The 4,397-nt window shown below is 40.2% G+C and overlaps 1 pseudogene; it reads left to right on the forward strand.

The window, feature by feature from the left end:
- The first annotated feature begins 2,419 nt into the window (after positions 1–2,419).
- Positions 2,420–4,397, forward strand: part of LOC141832629 (calmodulin-interacting protein 111-like) — a 20,492-nt pseudogene continuing 18,514 nt past the window's right edge.

A 4,397-nucleotide genomic window follows, 5' to 3' on the forward strand; every position in this document is an offset into this window, starting at 1 on the left:
TAAATAAACATTCTGAAATGAGAATTACTTTTGGTCAATGTTTGTATTTTATTTTTATGCAAGTGTCCATTTAATCTATATTATAGATAAACATGGTGTGCGGAGTCACACATAGAAGACCATGTTATCAGTTTCTTATAAATTATAAACAGTGTTCACAACCAAGATGGATTGGATAAACCATTAGACTGGTTGTAGTGTAATTTGGTCTTAGTCTGTCTTGACTACAGAATTACACTAGTACACTCAGTGTGTATTGAGCAGGACCATTTGAGGATTGTTTGATTTATACTGACTATATAATCGAACTAAACCTCTATTACTATGGATGTGCATGCTCTTAATCCCGATATAATAACAAACACATGTTTTTAGTATGTACTTCTTTGATTCATCAAAGGGTGAGATTTAGAACGATAGATTAAAATGCTCGAAGAGTTGGGAAGTAGTATTATGTACATGGTGTGTTGTTGATTATAGAAGGAATCTATGTCCTAAATATAGGTTGATGATGTCCCCTTGAGGAGCTCATAAAGATTATTATGTAAACCCTGCAGGTGGACCTTTTCCGTGATGTGCGTAGGATATATGACCATTTCTTATACTTTATTCGCACATCTTTCTGCTTTTCATGCTGTATCTTACGTATATTACACGCTTTATCTGTGCATTTGGCATTGTATTCTTTATTTCCTAGTTCGGAGGACTACTCGTATATTTGTGTGTTTTAGGACAGAAAACGGAGCAAAACAGGCGAAATGGAGCACCTATTGAAGATATGGAAAGACAGGGCCGTGCCTCATAGGCACGACCGTGTCTATCACCTCCAGGGGCCGTGCCTACATAGCACGGGCGTGCCTTCATCCAGAGATCTAACAAGCCTAAGTCGTGCCCCAAAGGCACGCCCGCCGTGTCTCCCAGACACGGCCATGTCTCGTGATCATAACCATGCCAAGACATGGCCGTGTCCCTCAGACACGGTCATGTCTCCAACCAGAGGAGTACTTTCCCTTGGCTGTGCCTCATAGGTGTGGGCGTGTCTCCCAGCAGAGAGCAGACTTCCTATGGCCGTGCCTCATAGCTACGGCCGTGCCTCCCAACAGAGCTTCAACTTTTCGTGGCCGTGCCTCACAGGCACGGCCGTGCCTCACAGGCACGGCCGTGCCTCCACTGCAGCTGGGCGGCCACACCAGGCCGTGTCTCCCAGACACGACTGTGTGACGGGGGCGTGCCTGGCCGAATTTCAGGGTATTTCATGGGGGCCTATAAATAGACCCCCTTAAGAGCCCTAGAGGAGGGGGGAGACCTTAGAGAGCCACCGGAGCGTGCTAGAGACACCGACGCCTAATTTCGGAGCTAGATTCGATGATCCGTTCATCCATCCGGACACTCCATCGCATCCACATCCTACCTTCGCAGAGATTGCAGTCCGGAGAAGAAGAAGCTCATCGATAAGTCCTATTTCTTGTTTTTTCTTAGATTCTTAGAATAGGATGTATTATTTACCATCTTCTCTGTATTGTAACCTCCCCGATAAGGAATAGTCCTCCAGATTCTAGGATGTAGGAAGAATCAGGGTTATTGGATGATTATAACTTTGGATTTGATAATCTACCATGTTCTATGATATGATTGTGCAATTACTTTGTGGATTTGTGCTTTGTGCTTGTTTGATGATATGCTTGTGAATAGTATGAATCCATAAGGATAGAGATTATTTGAAGTTTGAGGAATTCTTAGGATCGTATACCCGGGACGCCTCGTGACAGGAGGAGAGTCTTAACCGGACCTTCCGAGGGATTGCTTAAGCTGTGAATAATCTTTATGAGGGATAACTAACGGTTGCTTCGTGTTGGGGAGGTCTCTAAAAGGATACCCTGTGACAGGGGGTAGGAATGTAGTAGTATTTTGGGGCGCTTGAGTGACACAGGAAAGCCTTGAACCAGGCTATCTAGAATCATCTCAAACCTGTTGAGGGTTGGTGCGTTCGCTAGAGGGGGATGAATAGTATTTTTCGATATTTCTTGATCTTTCTCTACACAGAGATTAGCGGAAGCAAAATAATAAAAGAGATAAAAGATCACAACGCTAATCCGGTTCGATTTACTTGGTCTCCACCTCCGCAGAGGTGACTAATCCAAGGATCCACACAGCCCACACACCCTTTTCACTATGAAAAGATGATGAGCGTAGATCATATATAGTATTTTAGTTTTGTTTTCAACACAAAAGTCAGCAAACACAATCTTCTACTCAATAAACTATACAACATAAAGTTGCTAATGAATCCACTAGTGGATTACAGGTGCGGATCTAAGACTTGCTCAACGGACTTCACGCAATCGGCCAACTCATGGAAAACTAAGACATACTAAGGTACACACTGAAAGCGTTCCCTAGGAACACTTTATGGGTATCAATGATTAATGCGTACAAGGTTTTCAGAGACCTTTTAAAAATTAAATTAGACGAGTTATTCTCTGAATTTGAATTGCATGAGCAAACTAATGCCAATTTGGTCGAGAAAGGGATTGCTCTTGTTGCAGGTCACACTAAAGAAAAGAAGTCCAGAAGACAAGTAGAAGAAGAATCCGAAGAATTATTGAGTTTAGAAAGCAATGATGAGGTTGCTACCGAGCTAGTAAACCTAGTTCAAAAAATGCTAAAGAAGAAGCACGGGATTCGAAGGTTGCAAATGAAAAAGGTGGTTCAAAAGGCTAACTCGAACAAGATACCTACAAACAAGACCAAACTCACATACTATGGATGTAAAGAGAAAGGGCATTTCAATGCCGAATGCCCAAACCAAAAGAAAGAGCACAAGACAAAGAAGAAGACGCTCAAGGATGTCACCATTCAGGATTGTGTTTGGAAAGGCATGTCACTTACCAGTAGAGTTAGCACACAAAGCATTCTGGGCAGTTAAAGCATGCAACCTAGACCTGGATCAAGCTGGAATTGAGAGGAAACTGCAGATACAAGAATTGGAAGAATTGAGACTTGAAGCCTATGAGAACTCCCGAATTTATAAGGAGAAAGCCAAAGAATATCATGACAAGCACATACTGCGGAAGGAGTTTCAAGTATGTGACAAGGTTTTATTATACAACTCTAGACTCAAATGGTTTCCAAGTAAGTTGAGATCTAAGTGGGACGGTCCTTTCTACATTGTTAATATTTTTTCCTATGGAGTGATCGAGTTGCAGGACAAGACAAATGAAAGGACCTTCAAAGTGAATGGACACCGTCTGAAGAAATTTCATGAAGGAGCTATGCAGACGGTGGTGGAACATGAAAAGCTCAACAACCCAATCTTGAGGGGAGTTCTTATACTTTCCTTGCATATGGTCATTAGTGTGGTGATGGATTCTAATTGATTGACTTTACTTGATGACTTTATACACCTAGTGAGGATGATTTAGCCATTTTTCTCCTTGTTGTGTGATATGCACTCATGTTGTGGAACTCTAGAACTTGCTATGCTTCTTTTCAAGGCCATAATATCATAGGCTACATGATGATGAAGGCTATCTTGTCTACACTTTTGAAACTCTACATTTTTTGGTAACTCTAGAACTTCTTTTTGTGTAAATGCTCTCTCCTTTTACCTCATTGCTAGTTGCATTTCTTTTTCCCTACTATATGTGACCCTCTTGGTATACCTTGACTGAAATGATTTACTGTTATCTTGTTAATTTATTGCCCGAGACGGTCAAATTTTAAGTGTGGGGGAGAAGATGGAGTTCAAAGTTTAAGTGTGGGGGAGGAGACAAGTGAAAAAAAAAAATTTTGGAGGCTAGATATAATTGATAGCATGAATGGGCCGTGCTTGATCACCATGGTTGAACCATGCTTTATTATCTTTGAAGCCATATTTTTGTTTAGAAAGAATTGATTAGTGTGGTTGAGAGACTTATATGGATAGCACATCATATCATGATTTGTAGATAGGTTGTTATTCTCTTCACATTGAAAAAAAAAGTTCAAAAAAAAGGAAAAAAAACATTCCAAAAAAAATCCCAAAAAAAAAAAGAAAAAAAAAAATGAAAAGAAAAAAAAATTTTCATTGAAGAGAAATTTTGTTGAAAAAAAATAAGATCATTGATATGATGTGCAATTTTTCTAGAAGTGGAGTGTTTGATGATGTTTAGTGAGTTGGATGCGCATCCAAGGGAGAGGATGAGAGTTGTTATCTTTCAAGGAGAAGGAAGTAGATTTCTTGTAAGCACTGTTAATGGGCATGTTTAACATCATAACAGTTCATTGTTTTATGTCTTCTTTCTTCCACATTCATACTACCTCTTCATATATCTTGTTTCTTTGTGCTTCATTGTGATATACATGAGTTGTTCTTCATGGATATGATAAGCCTTTGAAGTCATGGAGACTTATGTTTA

This window comes from Curcuma longa, chromosome 7 (assembly GCF_044706935.1).
Source record: "Curcuma longa cultivar G26 ecotype Majalengka, Jawa Barat chromosome 7, ITB_CL_G26_1.1, whole genome shotgun sequence".
NCBI classification, from domain to species: domain Eukaryota; kingdom Viridiplantae; phylum Streptophyta; class Magnoliopsida; order Zingiberales; family Zingiberaceae; genus Curcuma; species Curcuma longa.